This window comes from Lepisosteus platostomus, chromosome 12, assembly GCF_059453375.1.
Source record: "Lepisosteus platostomus isolate fLepPlt1 chromosome 12, fLepPlt1.hap1, whole genome shotgun sequence".
In the NCBI taxonomy this organism is placed as follows: Eukaryota; Metazoa; Chordata; class Actinopteri; order Semionotiformes; family Lepisosteidae; genus Lepisosteus; species Lepisosteus platostomus.
Genome location: NC_142622.1, coordinates 26,647,660 through 26,673,461, shown reverse-complemented (window position 1 = coordinate 26,673,461; position 25,802 = coordinate 26,647,660). Strand labels below are relative to the sequence as shown.

Sequence of the window (25,802 nt, the reverse complement as noted above, 5' to 3'; positions counted from 1 at the left end):
GCGATGTGTATAAAATAAAGTGTGTTTCTGTGTACGTTTCAGCAAAACAAAAATAGACGAAATACACGAAGACTTCCCAAAGTACTGGAACAGCAAAATGAAAATTATTTCTCTATCTAACTTGTATTTGTGACCATGTGCTTATTATGATTGATATGGATGCATTAATGCCCTTGCTGTCCCAATACATCTGGAGTATTTTTATATATTTTAGATAAAATAAAATAGAAGTCCTCAGAGAAGACAGAAGGCTATACTTGAAGTAACGGATAACTTTGTGAACAAATCCAGACTGAGGTTTTATGTACAAAAAGTATGTTTCCATGTGAACAGCTCCAGCGTAATAATAGGAAGAACTGCCTGTAGTTACCCATAGTAGGCTGTCAATGTAGCACATCCTTAGTTTATCATAGAGTCAGCAAGAATTAGTAAACTTTGTTATTCCTGGTCTCAAATCCTGCACATTTACAGGTGTCATTTAATCAATATTATGTTTTACATCCTAATGAAAAAGAATGTTAAAATTGAACAATATAGCAAATAAATACTTCTATACATTATTTGTTGGCTTGTTTTCATGTGAAAAATCAAAAGACTGCAACACAGGGAGTGTATTAATGACCAAGATATAAAAATGCCTCTGCATTCTACAGCCCAGTAACCCAGTTTGCTTAAGTCTGTAAGATATTTTCCTAGTGAGCAATGAGATGATTGTAAATTTTGGAACTTTGTTTTCTTGACAGAATAGTTATAACAGTGTCAAACAAATGTATTGGTGCTGTTTAGTTTTTGCTTTATATTCAAGTACATTCTACTTGTGATCATGTGTTTAATATGAATTACAAAACTAATATGTTGTGTTTTTAAATTGTTTATCATATTAAAACAACCATTTTGTGATCAATCCAATCATTTTAAGTTACTATTGTAATAGCAAGACTAAGAATTAAATGTTATTAGAGCTAATAATGGTTTAATATTTTTTCTGTTGCCTTGACCACAATATAACCAACCTCTTTGTAAAACATTAGGAAGGCAGCTGAAAAGGGACTCTCTGATAAGCAGACCATGGCATTATAGATGGGGCTGTTCTTACAACTCCCTAATAATGGATAATCCAGCATAGCAATCAGACAGTGTTACCAAAGTAACAATTAGAAATTGTAACAGTAAATTACAATTGTACTTGATGTTTATTAGGAATCAATCAAACAAAATAATTTACAGTCTCACATAGATTCTAAATATACAATATACAATTTAGTGATATAACACCAAAAACATCAACATCAACTATAAATGTTATAGTTTATCAGTCCCATACTTTATTATCACATCATGTTCATATGATCAAATACAAGTAAATATGCATTTACTATTGTGACCTAAACTTCAAACTTATTTGGAATAATAGCAGTAGCTATAATGATAGCTAATTCTCAAGGATTACAATGTGAATAAAGTTTTATCTTCAGAGATCCATTGGCCAAAAGTCCTTGATGAGTTTAAACTTCCTGCTGAGAAGACAGAGCTGGCTGGGTTAATCCCTGGTCTGACTTGGCAGCTGCTTGCTCTGTGCGGGAAGTGACCTGGTGAAGAGGAAAGAGAGATAAGAGCTTTGCATAGTGTTATGTCCCAGTGTGTGTTCTCTGTGTGTTTTTTCTGTTCCACACTGCTGACCCTTGATTGTTCTCCCTTCCCCATTGGCCCACCATCACACCACTGTTTCAGTATGATGTCATCATCAATCAGCCCTCAGCCAATCAGAACTCATTTTATTCACTATATAACATGGAGGTTTTCAGGAAGAAGAGACCTTTTGTTTGACTTCGGTCCCGTTTGGTTTTGGTTATTGCTTCGCTTCTGGTTATTGCTTCGGCTTCGTTTGTTGGTTTGTTTTGCTTTGTGTGTGTGTATTTTCGTATAGCTTCGGCTTTGTTGTTTTGTTGGTTTTTTGTTAGTTTCTTTGTACTTTTGTTTGTTTGTGTGTTCATCCTTGTTTTGCCATTACCTTGCCCCAGTGTTACATGTTCAACTTTTGTGTTCTTTTGTACCCTGCTCCTGTTGATTACTCTTGTTTTCCCTTATTTGTATTCCTGGTTCACTTGTGTTCTTGTGTGAACTTTTGTATATAGAGTTAGTTTAGGTTGTTGGCTACACCTTACACACTTAGTTGATTTTGTATTAGTAACACTAGTTTAGTACGGGTGAGTGCCATTTGTCTTGTATGGTTTTGGGTAGTCAGTGCAGGTTAGCTAGGGTGTTGAAGACGCCGAAGACCATGTGTTTCGGGTTTTCTTTTGTAGTCAGATTAGCTTTCCCTCACTGTCCTAGCCAGCTCCATTTTGTTTGTTATTTTCTTTTCTTTGGCACCACTCTTACCGTTATCACGCTTCCTAGTCCCTCACCAAAACCCCCCCCTGCTTCCAAATGAATTATCCTAAATGTTACACCCCTATACCCCTAGACACTTGGGGTCGTAACGCAAATGCGTAACGCATTTGATCCTCAGCAATTATTGTTGGCTCTCAGGCAGCTCAGCTAGAAGTTAGTGTTGCTGAACTTTGGTCTTGAAAAACAGTCTGTACATAGTTGTCTTCTTGGGTCCAGTCACACGTTAGACAGGTAGGAGCACTCAGTTCGTCCCAGCTATAATAATAATAATTGCTTACACTTATATAGCGCTTTTTCTGGACACTCCACTCAAAGCGCTTTACAGGTAATGGGGACTCCCCTCCACGACCACCAATGTGCAGCATCCACCTGGATGATGCGACGGCAGCCATAGTGCGCCAGAACGCTCACCACACATCAGCTATCAGTGGGGAGGAGACCAGAGTAATGAAGCCAATTCACAGAGGGGGATTGTTAGGAGGCCATGATTGATAACAGCCGATAGGGAAATTTGGCCAGGATGCCGGGGTTACACCCCTACTCTTTTCGAGAAACACCCTGGGATTTTTAATGACCACAGAGAGTCAGGACCTCGGTTTTACGTCTCATCCGAAGGACGGCGCCTGTTTACAGTATAGTGTCCCCATCACTACACTGGGGCATTAGGACCCACATGAGCTGCAGGGTGAGCGCCCCCTGCTGGCCCCACTAATGCCTCTTCCAGCAGCAACCTTAGTTTTTCCCAGGAGGTCTCCCATCCAGGTACTGACCAGGCTCACACCTGCTTAGCTTCTGTGGGTTGCCAGTTGTGAGTTGCAGGGTGATATGGCTGCTGGCTGCGTTCAGTATAGCTATATATATACCTATAGCTTGGTACTGAATATCTTCAGATAACAAGATGCTGACATTAGTCCAATGGTCTTATTTAGTTGGTGTGGAAATAACGGTTGGTTCTCGAACACATGATTCTGTTTCAGAAAGAATATCTTGGGCAGAATTCTTTATTTTACTGAGTCACAACGTCAGCCTGGAATTATGGAGAAAGGTCCTGACTCGGACTGCTTGAAATCATGTTGTTGGAAAATTAGGTTGCCATTTTAGTAGGTGAGAGATGAAGGGCCAACGAGTTAAAAAGTTAATTTTTTAGCTCAATCCATTTTTACTTCAGCATTAACAAGCTTTCCAGTCCCTGCTGGAGAAAAACATCCACATAACATTATGGTGCCATAATAATAATAGGGACTGGGAAATGTGCTGTATTTGGTCTGTGCCAAATGTAATGCTTAACTGCGATATTGTTGACTGATGCACATTAAGCTCTTTAGTTCATTCAAAGTTATTGTTGGCTTCACAGTGGCATCCTTAACCACTCTCCTCTTTGCCAAGTTAGTGTTCTTATTCCAAAGAACCACTATTACTGCACACAGACAGAAGCCACTCAGCTATTTGTGTAGCTTGTTAAGATAATTTTGAAGACATTCATTTAAGTTTGCAACAACAAAGGGATTGAATATTTATGTTTTCATAGCTTTACATAAATTCTTATTTTATGTTAGTAGTATAAAGCGACACCTTTCATTAAACTTTTTTGACAGGTACCACGATCCCTTTTTCAGCCAATGGGTGTCCGCGGTGTGTGGCTGTTCCGCCTCCTTGCCAGCCAATGGTGGGTTGCTATGGGTGCATGTCCCGCCCCCTCTGGAGCCAATGGTGCGTCGTTAAGGGTCAGAACTCCCGACTCAGGGTCCAAAAGCCCCAGCCGCCACATCCCTCAATTTATGTGTGCGAAAGCGTGTAATGGTTTGGAAAGGGACCATGTCTTCCACAGGGTTGAGTGTGCTCTATTAGAAACCTAGGGAATCGGGGAGTTACGGCGGCATGGGGAGTCTGGTGAGGGCTGCGAGATCCCAGGTTGTGAGCGGCGCCAGCAGCCGGTGCGCGTATGTTTTAAGAGAAACAGGACATTGGTGTCCGAAATGGACTGGCAGTGGCAGGCCGACTTGGTGGACATAAGAGAATAACACGAGTTCAACGACAGTTTCTGTTACATCTTAACATGTATAGACATGTTGTCTAAATATGCTTGGGCCGTGCCGCTGAAAACCAAGTCTGGAGGGGCCGTGACAGGCGCCTTCCGAAATATACTGCAAGAGGGGCGTGCTCCTAAAAAGCTACAAACAGATGAGGGTAAAGAATTTCTTAACAGGACCTTCCAAAATTTTCTCAAACATGAGAATATTGAACATTTCGTTACGGCCAGCGATGTGAAGGCTAGCATGGTCAAGAGGTTTAACAGAACTATTAAAACAAAAATGTGGAGGTACCTGACACACAAAAACACCTTTCGATATATCAACGTCCTATCAGATCTTATTTACTCTTATAACCATAGTTACCAAACCACTATTAAACGAACCCCGGCTTCTGTTACGCCTGACAACTCCCTTGAGGTGTGAAGAATGGTCTATGATGAACACTTTAAGAGAAAACCGTCAAAGTTTTCATTTAATGTGGGTGATCGCGTGATGGTGTCCAAAATAAAGGGAGTGTTTGAGAAGGGATATGAACAGACCTTCACAGATGAAATTTTCATTGTCAAAGAGCGAACCTCGGCTCTGAGACCCTATTACAAACTGCAGGACTACGCAGGCGACGACATTAAGGGCTCCTTCTATGCAGAAGAGCTACAGAAGATAAACCCTGATGTTGAGAATGTCTACCACATCCAAAAGATTTTAGCAGCCAGGGGTTGTGGCAAAAACAAACAGCTTTTGGTAAAGTGGCGTGGCTGGAGCGATAAATTCAATAGTTGGGTAAAGGCTTCCGAGGTCAGAGACATATAGAGGTGGTGAAAAATGAACCCCAATGGCTTCTATGTTACGCTGGCCAGTTATTCATCCTCAAAGATGTTTCCAAAGAACACCAGCGCGTGCTTCACAGAGCATTTAGCAAAGGCGATTGACCTGGACGGGAGCTGGGAAGTGGGCCTGGTCGAGCTACACTATCCGCATATGCTAAACACGTTTGATGAAGACGAAGTTTTTCTGTTCATCAGCGATGAGCTCAAGACTATATGGACGTGTACCTTACCGAGAGGGTACTACAGCAACATCGAGCAGCTCTTGCATGAAATGAAACGGGCTGCTGAAAAATCCAAGTTAACAACTGTAAGTCTTAAATACAACCCCATTAGCCGGTCAGTAAAGATTGTTAGTGATAACCGGTTCGTTATACATGTAGGAAAACCGGCTCAGGGACGCCAAATATGTAAATGTAGTGGCTCTCTGAAGGCACCAGTTCTGTAGGGTTTGGGCATTTACTGAGACAATTATTAATTGTAGCAGTAAATCACAAAGTTGATTCTTTTGATGGCTTTAGAATCCAACCATGCGACATAACTCAAACAACGCACACACACAGGTACTAATACACGAGGATACATTTATTAATACATAAAATATGCATGTAAACCTAACAGATCTTATCGAGAGGGTTATCAGAATACAAAAGGTATATATTCAGTCAGTTACAAAGTGTTACACATATCAAGAGGACATACGTTCAGTATATCATTCATTAAGACCGTTTCGTAAATGAACTTGGTTACAACTTCTACATTAGATACTCAAAACAAGTACATAACTCTTAGGAATTAAATTGATATCAACTGGTTGGGATAACAATTAAATTCTCGAGCAGTAATGCAGTGAAGTTGAATACTCATCCAATCTTTGGGGATTCAGATCTCCTGCGGGCACAAAGAAACAGCTGCAGGCTGTAGCTGTCCAATCCGCGCTCTCTGGCTTGGTGCCAGGCTGTGCTGTGCGGCTTGCGACGGTGCGCTGCTGATACTCACTGTTGGCTTTAACTAGCAAAGTTTGTGCACAGGAGAAAAGATGACTGTGGGTCCCAGCAAGTCAGGAAGAGGACCGGTTCGTTCCTGGTGAAGAGCTAGTTCTGAATAGTGATTCAGCTGTCCACAGTTCTGACCTGTTCACGAGGCTTGCTGCTGGTGCTTACCTCGAGTGGATCCTCTGGTTACTCTCTGGCAACCTCCGCTCTAGACTCTTAAAACAAAGGAAAGTTCTGGCACTCGGACACACTGGCCATTCCGTGGTTGTCCGGGCTGAGTCCCAGGATGGTCAGGAGGCGCGCTGCGAGAATGTCCTGCCCTTGGGAGCCTTCTGCTCCTGGGCCGTCCTGCCCTGGAATTCTCCTTTGAATTCCCTTTAGAATTGTCCACAGAATCCTCCTGAATCCCTTCTGAATCTCCCTTCTGAATCTCTTCTGAATCTTACTGAATCTCACAGGCTCTCTGTGTTGCCTGTTTTTACCTGGAGGAACTTCAGCTCGTTGATTGGCTGAAAGTTCCATGGGCATCAGAGTCCCACGTGGGTTACTCGGCCCTACCAGTCCCTGATTGGTTGATCAAGGTGAGATATGAGTCACTTACTCCTGACACTTAGTAATGCAGTCCAGATGTCCAACTGGCACTCCCTAGACAGATAGGCGCCAATGGATGACCATTGATCATGATAGCCAGGCTTAGCTAAGTGCATCCCCCTTTGGGAGCTGTCCTAGGACCTTAAATCACCCTGCATGAATAGTCTCTCTGTGGCTGCACCACAGAGATGAACAGAGAAATGGGGCCTAATTTGGGAAAGCTCAGAAACACTTAATTCTGCCTTATTAATAAGCCTCGCTGCTACATACATGTGCATAACCGTCTGGCGAGGATGTTGGGTTTCAAATCGGGTGTCGGAAGTGTAAAATCACCGCACCCCGTCGATATGACTGGCGGATTTAACACCATGTCTATATACACCGATATCATAGAACACCAGTTAATAAGCGACGTCTACGCACCGATTTTGCGATGTGTGCCCTTCAGAGGCGTGGATGGTGAATCCGTCACAGTATTGTACAACAAACCCCATTATGTGCCGGTGAGCATCGATCATTTTAACAACATCACTACTGAAATAAAGATGAGCACGTGTCATTTGCATTTGGTAAGGTCATCGTCAAGCTGCATTTCAGACCTGTGAAAGCGACAAACATCTAAAAGGATAACGGTCATCAAGAGCTACGGGGATCCTTCTTTGTATACACACTACTACAAACAACAGGCTGGTTATGGATTACCAGGATTTTCAGGGCTACCGGTTCAGTACGGCGCGGGTATAGGGGGTATTTTCAGAGCGCTATTTAGAAAAGACATGCTGAAACGAGGGTTTGAAATAGCTAAGCCGCACCTGGCATCGGCGGCTAAAAACATCACCAAAGACGTGGTTAGCAACGTTACAAGCGCGGTCATGTCTAAGGTGGCTGCACATCAGCAGGAAGGTTCGGGTCTAGCATACATCCGCAGAGGTGTCAAGAGAAAAAGACAAACGTCATCATCGCACCGTCGGGAGCCTCCGAAACCTGATAAAAGAACGGCTAGGAGAAGACAGTCATCTCATAAAAGCTTCAGGTCGACCAAGAAGAGGGCCGTGACACACCGCAATAAACGAGATACGAAACGAGACATATTTTAAATATGGCTTTTGTTCACGGCGGGTCTGCAGAATGCAGAAAGTCGGAGCTGGACATATTTCAATTAGCACCTACCCAAACAAGCATAAAGAAAAGCTTTTACATAAAAGTTCCACCCCTCACGGCCCTAACAGAAAACACACCTCTGGAGTTCTACATTGCAGGCAAAGGAGAAGATTATTTAGAGTTAAACAACACACTGCTCTATTTGACCTGTAAAATAACGGAAGCAGACAGTTGGGACATTGATACGGCAGCCCGTGTGAGTCTTGTGAATTACCCCATCGCTGCCATCTTCAGCCAGGTTGACATCACCATAGAAGACCGATTGATCAGCCAGAGCAACAACTGTTATCCTTACAGAGACTTTATAGAGTCTGTCCTGAACTACAGTGAAGAGACGTTGAAGACGCAGTATTCAACAGGGCTCTTTTATAAAGACACAGCCGGGCAACACGAGTCCACAATTTTGGATGGACCCAATCAGGGGTTCCGAAAAAGAGCATCATACATGATGCAAAGCCAAAAACTGGAGCTCCTGGGTCACATTCACGCAGACCTGTTTTTTCAGGACAAACTACTACTGAATGGCGTTGACCTGAAAATAAAACTCACGCGCAACAGAGATGCTTTCTGCTTAATGAACAACATCGGATAACACAAACTGAGCGTACTCTCTGCATCTTTGTTTGTTAAAAGAGTCAGTATCACCAGGGGTCAGACTGGGACATGCCGAAGCACTCATGACTGCCAACAATAAATACCCCATAGACCGCGTACAGATGAAAGTCTTCAGTCTGCCTGCGGGGAGCCGTGTGTGTAACCAAGAAAACCTCTTTCTCGGGCGGTTACCCAAAGTGGTAATTTTGGGGTTTGTGGACAACGCAGCATTCAGCGGCAGTTTTACACAAAACCCCTTCAATTTTAAACACTACAACGTTAACTTTCTGGCTCTCTACGCTGACGGTGAACAAATCTCCACTTAACCGCTTCAACCAGACTTCCAGAATGGACACTGCGTCCGTGAATATTTTTAATCTGGTGGAAACATCTGGGAATCTTCTGAAAGACAAACCACTTCTGGTGGACCGCGAGGAGTACGCGCGCGGTTACACATTGTTCGCTTTCAATCTCAGCCCCGACGACGAGTGCACAGGTCATTATTCACTTATCAAAACGAGTAATCTGAGAGCTGAAATACGTTTCGCGCTACCGCTACCCACTACAGTTAACATAGTTGTGTACACGCTGTTCGACAACGTGATAGAGCTTGATATGAGACGTCAAGTCATTTACAACTTCAGCTAAAAAGCACGGGAGGCCACACAACCTACACATAAAGATGAACACCAAAAAGCTGGAAGACATTCTAACCCAAGACCGCTACACCTGAGACAGTTTTCTAGGTGTGCTCCACAGTGATGCACTACCGAGCGAGAGACTGGCGCGGCGCCCTCTGAGTTTAATAGTTAATACTCACCCACATGACCGCCCCGGTGAACACTGGCTTGCTATTTACTTACCTGATGACGACGGAGCAGAATTTTTCGACTCCTACGGATTTTCATCCGAAGCCTTTTCCTTTCCCAAGAACATTATTGATTTCTTAAACAGAAATGCTAATTCCATATTTTACAACAACAGACAATTGCAAGATTCTTTTGCAGTGACCTGCGGACTACATTGCATCTTTTTTCTATACCATATATGTAAAGGCTGATCTTTTAGAAACATTTTAGAACTTTATTCTATGAATGCAATCCGAATGACCGCATGGTTGAAATGTTTCTGAAAAACCAACGACGTGTGAGACGGAGACCACTATGTTCTTTTAAGCCATTTGAAAATACAAATGTTCAATTATGTGGGTGTTTACGCCAATTTAAAACATGTCATAAATGTTAATCGACCGTCTAAAATAAAAATGAAATCGAACCATTTCATTGTCTGTGTGGTTATTATTTAAAAAAGAACACAAAATATGAATTAAAAGCTCAAGCTTTTTTTTAATGCACATTACATCCAAGCCATTTTATTACAAACATTTTTAACTATATTGCTCACGCTTTTTAATATACATTTCAAGTCATTTATCACAAACACACATACCCACAGATGAGAGAATTTTTTTTACAAAATCAACCATGTGGGTCTTGGTATTAATGATCGTCTCCTTTCAGTGGTTATCTTAGAGACCGGGTCAGGCGTTGACATCTCTACCGGTTGTTTTAAAGTTTTAACAGACGCTGCACACGCCAGCGGGGCAGCTCTCGGTTACCAGTGTTGGCTAGCAAGGTGCCCGGCACATTGATTTCTGCCATAGCCTCCATGAACACATCCCAACCCTTTGGCTTCTTATCACCCACAACTGCTTGCTGCTGCGTGAGAGCCCTCAACGAGTGCCCCCTTGTACACAAATTCTCCTTTTTCATTCCAGGCTATTATCGGTTCATTGCGGGCCATAGTCTTGGGATAGGAATATTTAACAATATCTCCGCATTTCTCCGGAACTGCTGAGACACGCTGTCCAAAATATACCCAAAGTCAGCGTCGCTCGATGACGGCTGTTGTGCTAACGTGCGTGATAGCCCCGCGGTGCATTTTCCAGTAGTACAACAGTTAAAGTCCCCTTTTCGGAAGTCTCCTGGCGTACTAATGTCAAATACCATTGTAACACTTGACTGTACAATTTCACTTTTTCATATTTGGCCAGATGTGAGTTCTGAAGAATGTCTCTCATTTCATCATCCAACCAGCGGGTTGTTATTTTTCTTACATCGCTTTCGAGGCCAGACCGCTCTCGGAGTCGATTGAGCTGTTTCTGAGGTACCAGGTACATTTTTTCAGCGTGCTCCATTAATGACATTGTAGAAGCCCCATAATCAATGGTACTGCAATACTCAACAGGGTCCCGATAAAACCGCCGGACTGGTTCACCAAGAGTCTCTTTCTTTTAAGAGAAAGACCCTTTCGACTCAAAATCTTTAGAAGCTTACGCTTTCTCTTCTGGGTCCCAAACTGCTTAGCAGATAACGGTATGTTCCCTTTCAAGGTATTCAAGGCGATTTCAGCTATGGCCTGTACAAGATCATTTGAAGCCCCACAGAGAATAGCTTTCCACTGATTGGGGGCGGCTTTTACCAGAAAATGTAAGAGAGTCAGGTTTCTCTGAACACATGAAGACATGTCGACGGCCCGAACATGTTTTTTCAACTGTGTCTATGGTTGCGAGATCACCGACTTTTAGATTTTTTAAATACATAAGCCGTGGGTACATCTGGGGGGAAAAGACCTGTTCGCAAGCGATAGTCATCTGGGGTGTCGGCATTTAAATCCACCAACAACTAACCGAAAGGTTTTTTTAGTAGCGTCATAGAACGCTTCAAAAAAAATTGGCTTTACCGGGGTACATCTGCTGGGACAGGGTTGTAATCTGTAGTTTATCTCTAAGGTTTTTAAACAGCACCATGTACTTTGTATTTAACGCTTTGGTTCTACTTTTCCGGCCTTGACAAAACACATTTTGGACTATATACATGATGCTAAGGTTTCGGTGGTGTACGTATTTGGTAAAAGCTTTTTCTATCTCATTATTTTCACACACAGACTCCATCAAATCATCAACTATAATCAAATTTACTCTATCAGGTGGCAGTAGCTGATCGTCGGAAAACGACGTCAGTACCCCTTCTATAAACTGAATGTATGGAAATTTCACAAGCAACTCAGCGTATAGAGGTTGCCAGCAGCTGTAACACCAGACTATGTTTTCTGGTTTACGACTCGTAACGGTATCACCGTTCTCCAAGAGTTGTTTAATAAAATAACTTTTACCGCAATTCGAGGGTCCGGACAAAATGCATGAAAAAGGGTGTTTTAACCTGACATCCATCGTGTTAATATCCGTAGGGCAACTATGTCAAATTTTCTTGCAGCACCCGCTTCACAACATGATCGATTCTAAGTCATTTTTGATAACAATGAATAGTCACCTTCTTCCCTTCTGACAACGGTCCCTGCTTCTCCTTCCTGCTTCTATTGTGTGTGTGTGTGTAATAGAGTAAATTTTTATAGAGAAATGGAGGCTGGACAGTATGCGTTACAATATAAACATTTATATTGATTTAAATCGTGTTTTGATTTAAATCGCAAACGCGTGTTTAATTATATGTGTTTTTTAATCATAATCAGGCTAATGCAACATAAATTGTTACAGTATCTTTGTCTTCTAAGTATCTAAGTAAACATTCAGCATAGCTTTCTACCCGTTTAGATTTATATTTCTTGGGATTTTGGGATCAAACGTGGAAGGATTAGATTGTAATCGTTTTTATTTTTCAAATACGTTTTAGAAAAGTGTAATCTATACCTGCCCAGACTGTACGCCTTCCTATACCCCGCCTTTCATTCCTGTCCTGCTCTTCCTCGCGCATCCCAGCCGGGCGCTCTTCGACCTCTGCCCGGGACGAATGTATATTTTGATATTTACACCCGGCGTCTGCATTTATAACTTAGTTTTTAAAATTAGTCAAGCAATATGAAGCATCTCCTTTTACTTTTAAGTCCCTTAAATACATTGAGCACAGCTTTCTCACCACTTAAGATTGCTTTTTGATACCATCCTTACACAAAGCAGAAACTTTCCGATGACATACAATACAAGTGGAAAGATTACAGATTTTAACCGTCTTTAATTTTGTTACGTTATACGTTTAAGGAACATTTCATCTAAATAAACACCACAAAACTATTCTCGATTGTATTTCTGAATGTTATGTTACACCTACAGTACTTCACTGCTTTAAATACATCGAATTAAGAAAGTTAGGTGTAGCACTTTAGATCTTTTTTTCTGAACCAGGGAAAATCTGATCATGTTTCTCTATAACAATAATAAAAAACTTTATTTTACATATCACCTTTAAAAGTGGTAGTACCTTTTTTAGTACTATATTTTTGTATTATATTCCCTATTAATCAAAATCTAAGAGTATGTATCGGTAAAAAAAGTGTAAAAAATACACACCAGTATTCCATTTCTCCCTAAACATTTTAAGCATCGAAGTCTTTAACTAAAGAGATACCGTAGTCAACAAGCATACTTTTAGAATTTTATTAAAAGGGAATATAATATGGAATCGCGTATCTAACGAAATTAATAACGATATAATTATATTCATGTACCGCAACACAAGAATAGTACACGCTGTACATTGTCTGTCGATAATGTTTCTGTAGTGCTTTTTCAGCAGTCTGCATGTGACCTTGCCGGTGGTTCTGTGTGTTAGGTTCCTGACTCCCATGTCACACGGTCTGTGATTGAATCCCACTTAAACTATGACTCTTTTTTTAACAAACATTTCTTTGAAAAAATGAAACGTTTCCCTTGGTCAGAGATATAAATATATAATATAAAAATAAATTAAATTTAACTAACATGTGAAACAGCGTGTGAAAAAGTGGTAGTTTTAAGCTTTCCTGCTAATATAATATGGAATCGCGTATCTAAAGAATTTAATAACGATATGATTATATTCGTGTACTGCGACAGGGCTGTGTAGGGCTGTTTCGCCTCTCTCTTCATGTGACTGTACCAGGAAGAGGATTTCTTTCTATTCAAAACGTGTATTTTAAAAGTTTAAGAAGTAAAAACCTTACAGCGTACACAGATTTCTAAACTGATCAGGATCGTTATCTTTGTCTTATGCATAATAATGTTCACCGCTCTGTCCAGCAAATTAATAATAAACTTTATTTTATATAGCGTTTTAAACGAATAAGTAATTAGATTGCTCATAAACCTAATCACTTGCTTTTTCTTTTTATTTAGGCTCATATTTCAACTATAGATCGTATTATTAATAACCATAATAACAACCAACCAACAAAAACAACCATATAAACATAATACCAACCAAAAACATAGATAACAACCACAATACAAAATCAAATATATCAAACCATTATACTCTCGCAAATTCCTCTCATTATCATAATCCCGCCCCTTATGCAAAACCAAACCCTCCTCCCATCCCAGTTTATCCTCTTTATCATAAACAAAATCCACCTCAATTTTCAACATAAAGCATTACACAAAATCAATACCTCAACACTCCATACTCAACAACGATAATTCACAAACAGCCAGAACATGTAACTCCACATTCCCAAACAGACCTCATTTCCATAGCCCTGCCCCTTATGCAAAACCAACATCCCTCCCCTGTTCTCTCTCTCTCCCCTGGCGTTTGTAATCGTTTTTATTTTCAAATAAATTTTAGCAAAGTCATGTATTTTAAAAATCTTAAGAGGAGGTGTCTTTCGCTGGAAATCTCGCCTGCTTCTACTTTGAAAATACCTGTGAAACCGGTTTAATTCGTCACAGCCAGCACTCCTGCAGAGAGGGGGTTGTACTTGCAGTGTATACAGTAGATGTGAAAGCCAGAGCCGACCTCTACGCCGCCCACGTGTTATGCTCTTCCTTAATGTTTAAGCCGGAACACATGATTATATCTCATTTTGTATTTCATTAAAAAAAAATCGTTTGCCCAGCCTAACAGTATTGTTGTTATTGTTTTTAACCTGTAAAGCGCTTTGAGGAGCCACCTTTAAAGGCGCCATAAACAATAAAGTTCATTATTATTACTATTGTTAATTTGCTGGACAGAGAGGTGAACATTATTACACAGAAGACAAAGATAGCGATTTACGTTGCATTGTGCATTGTGCTGCTGTAATACAGTTTTAAATAATTAAAAGTCTAAACAGTATCAGCTTTATTTATGGGTTTTAAATAAAGGCGATTTAAACGCGATTTAAATCAATATAAATGTTTATATTGTTACGCCTAGGTGACTATTCATTGTTATTAAAATGACTTAAATTCGAACATGTTGTGATATTTAGAAATATAAATTTGTTTGGTGCGAGTGAGGTTTTTTTTCCCCCAACAACCTTCCAGAGGAGCTATAAATATTTTAAATAAATACACACAGTATTGCTCATAAGGTCTGCTATTTGAGGTCCAGTTATTTAGATGCATACATCTTATTTTATCTCAACTTTTCAGCTGAGATACACAGATCATACATAAACAATGCAGTAAAAAAATGTCTCATCAAGTATTTAATTATTAGGTATAACAGTTTCCCTTTAGGCCTCTGAAAACACCACCTTCTCCCTTGTGAATACCAGTACCTCCTAATTGTCTAAAGGCTTTATTTAAAAAATTAAAAAAAAAAACTGATGTGCTGAAACAGTACAATTAAACACGCTCTGCAGAAAAGGGAATGGTTGTTAGGTCAGCTTCAGTTTTACACGTACAGTACACATTTGATTTCATTAAAATTATGAGGTACCCTGTATCTGCAGGACTCTGTATCAAGAGGCTCTCAGTCATGTCACTTTGCAGTTGATGTCTCCTAGAGGTTCCTAGATTCTTATTGTAAATAAAAGGAACAGCATACAGTGGGACTTTTTCAAAAACGGGGAACAAATTTCAACATCCGACTGCACCGAGCACACAAATATTGGTTCTAGGCTCCTGAATCACCTTTGGTCCCTGGATCATTGCTTTTAACCATTTACACAAGGTTTGTACTGTAAAGCACTTTCACAGCTCAACATAAATGGACCTTCTGGGGCACAGGCTTTAAAGGAGCGTTTTAAAAAAAACAGACTTTGCCTTTCCTGTTATAAGCTATTCTTTTAGCATATGACAAGCATGCCCTTATTATGGCGATATCCTCCTAAACATTGGAGAAATAACTCTAGAAGAATTAAAACAGAAATGCTTCAAATCACTTGGGATACAACAAAAAAGTGGTGTATTATAAAGTGTGTTAAAATGTTTGTTTTCATACCTTAGATTATAATAAAACCTCACCATTTAACACCAACAGGTGTTTTCTTGAAGTCTGCTAACTTCAAAGTTTATGGTTTGGCTTTTGTGTATAATGATAGCGAACTTGAAGTTGGAAAACTTAAAATCTCTCGCATTAAATTGGCTACAAATGCAAGAATTCAACCAGATATTCTTACTTGTAAAATGTCTACTGTTGCATTGCAGTTAGTTAATGTAGTTAGTCCATAGTCAGCAATCTAAACTTTATTGTTAAGCTTTAATGATTGATGTTGTCCCAGTAACCTTTAGAAATACTAAAGTACTTCACAAATGCTTTGTGTGTTTGGAAATCTTTTGAGTAAAAGCCTTATAAAAATAGGTTTAGTTTTCACAGGACATCACAAAGAAATAGGATGGTATAATTCTTATAATTGCTTAGTGATTGTATTTGGAAGATTATGGACTAAACAGACTTCAGGGATGCCAGTGGATCATTGTGCCATTTGGAATTATTCCAAAAATAAAGTGACCTCTTTGCTGTAGTTTCTTTAGTATTATTTATTTAGTATTAATAAAGAATAGATTTATTAAAGTCGTGTGATGTGTAAACGGGATATGTAAAATAATGTAAAATAAAGTTTTTTATTATTGTTATAGAGAAACATGATCAGATTTTCCCTGGTTCAGAAAAAAGATGATTAAAATCTGTAATCTTTCCACTTGTATGTCATCGGACATTAACGAGTACAACCCCCTCTTTGCCGGAGTGCTGGCTGTGACGAATTAAACCGGTTTCACAGGTATTATCAAAGTAGGAAGTACAGTGTTAACTGGTAGCTTGGCTCCTCAATAAAATCGCTTTAACATGCTAATGCGTTGGTGTAACAGTCCGGGAGTGGCAAGCTTCCAATGTCAACTCGACACGATTGGAAGACAATTAACGTATTTTAGCCCTACATGAATTAATAGCAAACATGGTTTACATAAAATAAATTTTTCCAAGAAAGTTTATAATAATACGATCTATAGTTGAAATCTGAGCCTAAATATAAAGGAAAAGCATTTTCAGAGAGCAATCACGCTGTGTTTATGTAGAAAAAGCGATTAGGTTTATGAGAAATCTAATTACCTATTCGCTTAAAACGCTATATAAAATAAAGTTTATTTAGAGATGAATGATCAGTGTCGCAGTTTAAATAATTTTCGTAGGAGGGCTTGGACAGATTCCAAGTGCATTTTTGCAATTTACGTTGCATTGTCCAATGTGCTGTTGTAATACAGTTTAGAATACAGTTAGTCTAAGCTTTATCAGCTTTATTTATGGGTTGCAATTTAGAAAAAGTCAAAAACCGCACTCAAAATGCAATTTAGAGCTTTCTGGCAAGAGGAGACACCCAAATTATAATGTAACATGCCACTGTTTGTGCATGAACAAAGTTATACTGCAATTTTCCTTAGATACACGATTAAAAAAAATACATTTTTTGAATCCCCCGCGGAACACACTCCATAAGAATCAGCACTTTTATACAGTATATCGCCTTTAAACACATATATTTAAACACCCGTTTACGATTTAAATCAAAACGCGATTCAAATCAATATAAATGTTTATTTTGTAACACATAGGTGACTATTCATTGTTATTAAAAAGACTTAAATTCGATCATGTTGTGATATTTAGAAATATAAATTTGTTTGGTGCGAGTGAGGTTTTATTTAATCTCTGACCAAGGGAAACGTTTCATTTTTTCAAAGAAATGTTTGTTAAAAAATAAAGTCATAGTTCCATGGGATTCAATCACAGACCATGTGACATGGGAGTCAGGAAACTAACACACAGCGCCACCAGATTTGACAACGCTATAAAAACGCTATAAAATAATGTGACTAGGCACAGAACAAGTTTACAGCACAGTACAATAATAAATGCTGACCATGACTTTAGAAGCATAAATTGCCTTACACTCAATTTAAACACAAGCTGTCTTTAGCCCTCTAAGCTGGTTCATACAGAAATGTAGAATTCCAGGCTCAGAACACACAGCTTCATTAGCGAATACATATGCAGGACAACTAGAGAAGACGTTTTACAGAGGATGGATTTTTAGAAACATCCCATCAGTGACATCACTGAAGTCAACTCCTAGGTACTGTAACGGTCATGTGGATAGTTTCACAAGAATCAGACAAAGGTTTAAGCATCGCTTGTTCTAGATAAAACTGCAAAAAAAAAAACAACAACCCATAATGTACTTCTTTGCGGCTCTGTTTGCCCAAATCATATATTCACAACGTGAAATTTAGAAAATAATATTACGTAACCAAAATCCACAATATGGAAACAGAACCTGTGTAATTGTTGATAGATGATGTACTCGTAACATTTTTACAAGACGAACTACAAGATTTAAAAAATGACTTGTATGTACTTGATATCTCTAATCAATCCACGGCGACATTGTTAAAGCAGAGTCCCAGCACAAAACGAAACTAAAAAGCCCTGGGCATACCGTTTCGCGCTTCTTATTAGTTGCTCAAAAGTAATTTGACCGTATGAAATCCATAATATAAACCTAGAAACATATACGTGAGCAGTATTTACGTAGTATCGGTGTTAAGACATACCTCTCAAATACTGTAAATCAAGTTAAAAATATCTCAAGACCGATTCTGGTCATAATGAAACCATGTTTCGTGTATGTTTTCTTTAAAGTACCGAGACCATGCATATACTCTATGTTTATGTTCCAAAATTAATATCTTTTATGGCCTTCACACGCGTTGCAGTATGTTCCTATTCTTTTTATGCTCAGCTACTAAGATTTCCCTTCAGTGGTAAAATTCCAAATGAATATTCAATACTTAAACGGGCACAGTTAAGACATTAAATATACATATACATACTGTATACAGTACAGTTTTCGTACGGTAATATGTTTATGTTCCTAAATCAATCTCTTTTATGAGCATGTGAAAGGCATGGTGAATTGATTCTCAAAAATTACTGTACTTTGCATGATTGGAAAAAAATGCGTGATTGCGAAATGCTGTGGTGTTACTTTTACAAAGACGGTCAATGAAAAAAGGAATGTGGACCAGGGCAATACTTTGAGTTTACACTTACAGCTTGTCCAAGGTCATTCATTATTAATACTATTAGTAATATCTTCGTTAAAGACTTTGATGGCGACAGCTCAAACATGAGAGGTTGAGCTTTATTAGCTCCACCTTGCGGAAATTCCGGATACTATTATTTTGCTAGCGGTATTTATCGGTAGCTCGCGGTATTTACCGGTAACTCGCAGTAGACTGCGTACAGTGTACCGGAAAATAATGCGGTATCGCCCGCGCATTTTGAATGGCTGCATCTGTACATACCAAACCAAAAACTCGGCTTTCTCGCTCGGCAGCATGTAGTTAATGCCGTAAAGTTCTGGCGGCGGCATGGGCCCTACATAATTTTGGTTTTCTGGAGTGTTCATCAAGTTTGGAAAATGACCCTTACCCCCGGGGAACCCCATGGCTGATGGCAGTTTGCTTAATTTTATAAGGAGAAAGTTTAGAGAATCTATAAATCTGATGTTCAGAGCTTTTACGGTCATACACGTTATCTTACCACCCTGATTAATTATCCATCTTTTCATCTAACAGCTGTCTGATTACTAGGTGATTTTCATATCCCTTGCCATTGTGCGATATGAAAGTATGGTTTTTGAAACGACTATCGATAAATTTACACACAAAATCCTTTAGACAAGTTTCACCATAAAATTCCCAGCTTCGTTTATTGTTAATATGAAGGGCGTGGACGTAATTTTGTGTGTGTCCCCGTTCCTTGGATGCATTCAAAGTAAAAAATATGTACTTGTTTGAAATTTTGGGTTTGTCCAAAGGCGGTATATAGCACAAATGTGTGTCAGGGGTGTCGATCACATTGTTACAACACGAGGACAGATTCTCTTTACATTTGTGACTTGCGAGGTTATAAACTCCATATTTCTCACAAAAGACCCTGCACTCACACTTACTAACACCCGTCGCCGCATTCTGAAAGTGTCTCGCCAAACACTGAGAGCTATGACAAAAGACTTTACAGGCCGGACAATTCTGAATTTCTGCATCAATTTCTCATCACTGGGGATCTAAACAGGTTTTACAAGCTTCAACACAGGCATGTGCGTTCCGGTGACTATACGCGGCATGACAGTTAGTACAAAAATATGCCACCCCCACAAAAGCTTTAATATTTAAAACCCCGTAAAAATGCTCTTCATGCAGTAGAACAAAAAGTATTTTAGAATTTGGTGGTGTGGGCCCCGTTGTAAAATATTGCCAATCACCCTGGTCGTGGTACAAAATTTTAATGACCACCTCTAAATGTTTTTCAAAAGCTGTAATGTCTGACAAACTAATTTTCCGATTCTCTGGAACACCCAACTCTTTGTGCATTCGTTTAGCGCCCTGTAACATTTCCCCATCGTTACAACCTTCTTTTAGCAATCCGTACACACTCCCGGCGAAACACAGATTACCCCCGGTGTAATGTAAGTCGATAAGGTGCGCTTTTTTCCGCCCAATTACCCTGCTGTACAGAACGGATTTAAATCTTCTGCGGGCACCCCCCTGCATATTCCTAACTATCGTCACCACTAATCGGAGGCTGTCATCAGTGAGAACTTCTGTGTGGCTTTGTAAGAGGACTGAGATGTGGTTTAAAAAATTGTAGAAACGACGCTATTCTGTCAAGATGAACAAAACGAAATTCTTCATAGTGCTCTGTTGCTCTAAAATTATTATAAGACCAGTTATAACTATGTATACTCTACAGGAAAACTAAGGGGTCTCTATTCGCGCCGACACCGTCACTAACCTGATTCACATCATTCATCACAATCAGTTCTTGGTTTTCAAAGTTACCACCATCCTGTTCTGCTACAGCACCACAGCGTAAGTTATTTTCCACCAATGCATTCTCATTGTTTGGTTTGGGCTGCCCTTGGGAAATTTGAGGCCTCTCTCTGAATCTTTTACATCTCAACAAACATGCTTTTGCCAGTTTAATTCTTTTATTAATGTATAACGCTTGATGTTGGCAAGAGGTTGTTCTTTTAAACACTTTTTAGTCTGCGTGCTTAGTCATTTATCACTGGGGATCTTCACCAATGAACCATGAAATATCATCATCAGATTGTGAAATCCTGAGTTTAGAGCTGCATCCTCTGTAGAAATTATATCTAAGAGGTTAGTGGCGAAAGCCTGGATCGGTTTTGGAAACAAGGAATGTACACCTGCTAAAGCCGCTCTTAGACGCTCTAAATCTTGTTCTTTATCCACCTCATTAGTGCTCACAGTTGATAGTAACTGTTTAATACACCGCACTGAATCTAGCACATCACCAAACACCAAGTCTCTAATCGCGTTATGATTTCTCTCCAAAGGCTTGACACGTTTGGATTTTGTAAGCTTATTAATGGCCGTCTTCGACACTGTCACAACCTTAGGGCTCGATGGTTAATGGCATATAGACACATGGCGCAGACCAGTTGCTTTTAACTTTAAAGGCTAAGCAGTTTTAAAATAAGGTTTTTTAATAACCCCAAACAGAAAACTGTGTGAACTAGGATCTTTCAACGAATTAACATTCTAACAAAAGAAGTAACTGTTGCAGTAAGCGGATCATAACACATCTTGACCATGCTTAAATTATATTAGGTCAGCTTTTAAGATCACATGGCCTCAGCTTTCATTTTTACGCTGATGATACTCAAATATACATCCATACCAAACCTGAAACTGATGTGGCTGTCTCTATTCTATCTAATTGCATCTTTGACATAAAAATTTGGATGACTTAAAACTTCCTTCATCTTAACTGTGACAAGACTGAAGTCATGCTTATTGGTACCCCCCATCAACTTCGTAAAGCCAGTCCTGTAACCCTATCTGTAGATGGCTCTGTACTTGAGCTTCAGTCAAAATTGCAAAACCTTGGGGTTATAGTCGATTCTGGCTTAACATTCCACCCACATGTACAACATACTGTCAAAACATCTTTTTTTCACCTTAGAAATATCGCAAGACTACGCCCTATGCTATCATTAACTGTGGCTGAAAAGCTGATCAACATATTTGTATTCTCTCGAATTGACTACTGCAATGCTCTACTCGCTGGGGTATCTAAATCTACTCTGAACAAACTGCAGTATGTCCAAAATTCAGCAGCCAGAATTCTGACCAGGTCTAGTGCAAGTGTTCACATTACTCCTATCCTGGAGTCCTTGCACTGGCTTCTGGTCAAATTCCGTGTAGACTTTAAAATTCTCATGCTCACCTATAAGGATCTACATGGCTTGGCACCTCAATACCTGTCTGAACTATTATCGCCCTACTACCCACTTCACAACCTCCTCTCTTCAAATTCTGCCCTCCTTACTGTCCCCCAACCCCGTCTACATTGTATGGGTGACAGGGCCTTCTCCTGCTATGCCCCCAAGCTCTGGAACTCTTTGCCCAAGGATATCAGAGAGTCACCTTCTCTAAACTCCTTCAAATCCAGACTCAAAACCTTCTTCAGAAAAGCCTTTACTTAACTGGTTCCATTCTTCACCCCTCTGCTCTTCTTAGTACCACCTTCCACGGTCTCCTCTATTGTTATTGTTGTATTGTTGTAATTGTAATTGTGTCTTATCTTGTGTATTCTTCTGTTGTAGTCTTCTTATTTATTGTTATTGTTATCCTGTAAAGCGCTTTGAGAAGCCACCTTTAAAGGCGCTATATAAAATAAAGTTTATTATTATATTATATTATTATTATTATTATTATTATTATTATTATTATTATTATTATTATTATTATTAACCTTTGTTTGCTGATTTGAGACGTTTTGAGTTCATTGTTTTAGTTAAAGTCTTACGTTGTGTCCCAGTTTATTTTTGGAAGGTTCAGGTTTTGCACGGAGAGGGAAAATACCATTAGTGAAAGAACTCAACACCCCAGATTACCAAAAAATAGAAAACGGTGGGAATTTTTATTAGTTATAGACACCTTAAAATATGCATGCTAAAAGAATATTTTATAACACGACACAGACAATCCTTAATACCGATCTCTTCTCCCAGGCGATCTGGTAATATGCTCCGCACCCTCTGGTATAACGTGAACATCTGCATGTGTCTCCACAAGGTTTTGAGGGGGTATTGTAAAGCCTAAACATGGTTTTTTAAACGTGTAGCTCGTTCCGTCCCCAGCGTCTGTGAAATAGACACAAGCGTGTATTGATGTGGAGAAAGTACCCGTGTGTCTTTAAGATGGACATGACTGTAAAGCATTATTCAAAACATTGTTGTAATTACTCACCTGCGTTGCGGTGTGTTGTCGTAACTGGTCTTTTTACAGTTGTTGTTTTCGGTGCATCTAATGGAAAGGAATGGATACACGCAGTCACGGCCACATTACGGAACAACTCCCTGGTAATTCCATTATAATAATTCAATATTGCATAGTATACAAATATTATACAAGGTTTTGCAACTATAGCTAACAACACATCAACATGAGACATGCACCGTGACGTTGTAATTTTATCTCACAATAAACCAGATATACATACCGCTGTAATGTGTGAAGTCCTCCTCGTCGTCTATGAAATCGAGCAGTGTTAAATCTGTAAATAAACTGTCTTCAGATTGTTTAAATTGATCGGTGCGATCCATTCTGACAAGTTAGTCGATAACGTGAGACTGAAAGAATAGGAATCCAGCCAAAACTTCGCATGTTACACTGCTGGTTCTTATACCCCAACCGATAAACATCCTCTTCTAAGAAACACATTTCTCACATGTCCCCCCCATAAAACCATTAACCTTAGGTATCATGGGGTGTGCACGTGCCGGGCTGTAGAAATTATTTTAAGAAACATTTTTAGAAAACGTTTTAGACCATTATAATGTTAAAATCTATATTATTTTAAGACATACAACGGTGTCTAAATTTCATAGCTGTTAAAACGTGGTGAAAATGTGCCCCGGTGTCTATGTTTGATTTACCAACAGACCACTAAGAATATTATTAAGAAAAATGTTTTTTATTAATGGTATCGCTATAAGAAAATGTATCTATTCTTTATAGCGACGTGTTCACAAACCAACCCTGACGTTTTGAGGTTTTATTTTTTCGCAATGCGATGTTAAGAACATTTTTGCGTGAAATACATGTGGTGATTATAAATTAGAAAACTTTACATTAATATAAACCTAAAATGTATATACAAAACAGCATTTAAAACAAATGAAAAACTATAACTCCTATATCCGTCCGTTAATTGTCACTGTTAATTGTACCCGCTTAAAGTTTAAAATTTTATGAACTTTTGCTATGAGGTCAATTTTAGCACACCCCACCCTCCCCCCATGACTCCAGCCGGTGTGTGCTCGTGTTTGCTAGATAAAACCATACATTGTCTCTGCATTCCAGAGCCTTTAACTACCGTGACGCCGACCACCCTCACGACTCCCAAAGATCTCAAATACATTATTTTAAAACTTTAAGACCAGTACGTTAAAATATAAAGAACAACACCCCATCATTTGTTGCTTGTTAATACTTTAAAGACTTTTACGCGCACGGTGTGTGGAAATTAATTTCAAACTTTTGAAAAAGCTGTCGCGAATGTGTTATTAAAAATAAGCTGTCTTATTATATTATTTTAAAACTTTAAACTTTAAAACCAACCCCACGTGTTTAAAAAATTATTTTCAGGGCAAACACATCATTTGTGTTTGTGTTGTGTGTTAATACTTTTAAAGTTTAAAACTTATAAACTGATAAGTGAATACTTTTCGTTCTCGATAAAACACATGGGGCTTTTGGGGGGGGGGGTTGTTCTAAAACACCACAACCAATTGAAAAATGTCTTGTGTTATGTAGGCATGGTTACACCGTTTGTTCATATTCTTAAACGCTCCGGCTTGAAATTGGCACAGCCTTTCCCTGGATCTGTCAGACACCACCCCGGTGTTGGTAGCTACAAAGATGGCTTCTTTGTGTGGAGAAACATTGGGGTCCACTGCTCTACAAAGTGAAGAGGTAGGCTGCTAAAATATTTGTTATGATCATGAAATTGTTGTTACGCTTAGCGTATGTCATTTTAATACTTGGTCTTCTTTTTAGCAAAACCTGACCCCGCCCTCTGTGACGTGTGACAGCGGCTGTCGTGTGAGTTCAGATGGGGAACCTAGTAATGAAGAACTGCCTGGGGTGGTGATGATACCTCACTACAAATGGTAAATATTAACGAAAAACCCTAACACAAAAGAAGCGTTAAATGATAGATATTTTAGGTACAAAGCATGTCTATTTATTTTGTTAAGCCTTCCTTTTCTTTTTCCTTTAACAGAATAACGAAGAGGTCGATGCATCAATCTTCAAACTACCATCGCGCCTGAATGTTTTGTGTCTATGCTTGTGTGTTCGTCCAAGTGTTAATAAAGCTGATGCCCAACAAGGTTTAGCTAACGATGTCCCTAATGAGCCCGATGTTATGGCCCAGATTGTGAAAGCAGTAGTTTATTGCATCTTCAAACACTGTTTAAAGGGGGTTCTGATTGATGAATGCCCGGCCTGTTTGATTGACCATCCCGGTCAGCGGGGTCACACATGCCTGGCTGTCGGCTACACAGATGGGTTTGAAGATGTGACGTTTGCCGCGTTAGAAATTTATAAGTCTCTCAGTTTAGCCCGAATTTTATCGGCAGTTCTGTACATCGCCAGGTGTCTGGGTTCGTACACCATTACAAATGACACTGAGATGGGCATAAAACACTTTCTGAAAAACATAATTGACGACCACTCGCCATACGAGCATGTACACACGATACTTGAACAGCTTGATGAAAAATTAGTAGACGTGACTTTTGATACGTTGCAAAAGAAACATTATTCTTATTTTTACAGACGCAAAAGAAAAAGATCTATGTCAAATGTGAAATACACGGCGTGTGAATACAGCTTTCACTCTGTTTTACAG

General features: G+C 39.4%; 3 long non-coding RNA genes across 4 annotated transcripts in view; 2 read left to right on the top strand and 1 right to left on the bottom strand.

Annotated features, from left to right (window-relative positions):
- The window catches only part of LOC148651351 (uncharacterized), a 487,041-nt gene that overhangs the window by 460,594 nt on the left and 645 nt on the right, over positions 1–25,802 (top strand). The window lies entirely within an intron of this gene.
- On the bottom strand, positions 1,175–23,966 carry LOC148651353 (uncharacterized). The gene is made up of 3 exons (XR_015925733.1): positions 23,388–23,966; positions 23,135–23,191; positions 1,175–1,589 (listed from the first exon to the last, which is right to left on the bottom strand). It is a non-coding gene; the product is annotated as an uncharacterized LOC148651353 (long non-coding RNA).
- On the top strand, positions 23,136–25,796 carry LOC148651352 (uncharacterized). Of its 2 annotated transcripts, none has more exons than XR_015925736.1 (4): positions 23,136–23,247; positions 24,760–24,862; positions 24,947–25,059; positions 25,173–25,796. It is a non-coding gene; the product is annotated as an uncharacterized LOC148651352 (long non-coding RNA). The 2 variants fall into 2 exon arrangements; XR_015925735.1 differs by having other exon boundaries at positions 24,704–24,862.